Below are 576 nucleotides of genomic sequence, written 5' to 3'. Positions count from 1 at the left end.
GGTCTTCTTACAAGAGACACACTTAACTTATGACGCCATAGATAAATTATACTCAAGGAATTATCCACACTGGCATTATGAAGACTCACCAATAAAGAGGGCTAAAGGAGTCGCAATTGGATTTTCAAAATACATAGGTTTTACAGTGGAAGGGACATTGGTTGACCCAAAGGGTAGATATCTAGGCCTTGGAGGGAAAATACAGGGACAACATTACACTCTGATTAATGTCTACTGCCAAAACAGGAAGCCTGAAATATTTCTCCAAGAAGTAATCGGAAAGATAATGAATTTTAAAAAAGGCTGTTTGGTTGTGGCAGGAGATTTTCATTTATGTTTAGACCCCTGGATGGATACATCATCATGTGTGCAGAGAGATGAGGGCAGAAAATTAAGAATGCTGAAAAAGAGGTTACATCAAAATCAACTAATAGATATTTGGAGAGTGAAACAACATCCTAGAGAAAGGGATTATACCTTCTTCTTGCCTGCGCACAGATCGTATTCACGGTTGAACTATGTTTTAATTGAGCATAGACATCTAGAATGGTTGATTAAATCAGATATTAAGGTGGA

The sequence above is a fragment of the Staurois parvus genome, unplaced genomic scaffold (genome assembly GCF_062004578.1).
Source record: "Staurois parvus isolate SC_StPar_1 unplaced genomic scaffold, SC_StPar_1.0 ptg001371l, whole genome shotgun sequence".
In the NCBI taxonomy this organism is placed as follows: Eukaryota; Metazoa; Chordata; class Amphibia; order Anura; family Ranidae; genus Staurois; species Staurois parvus.
Note: the sequence above shows the minus strand (reverse complement) of the source record.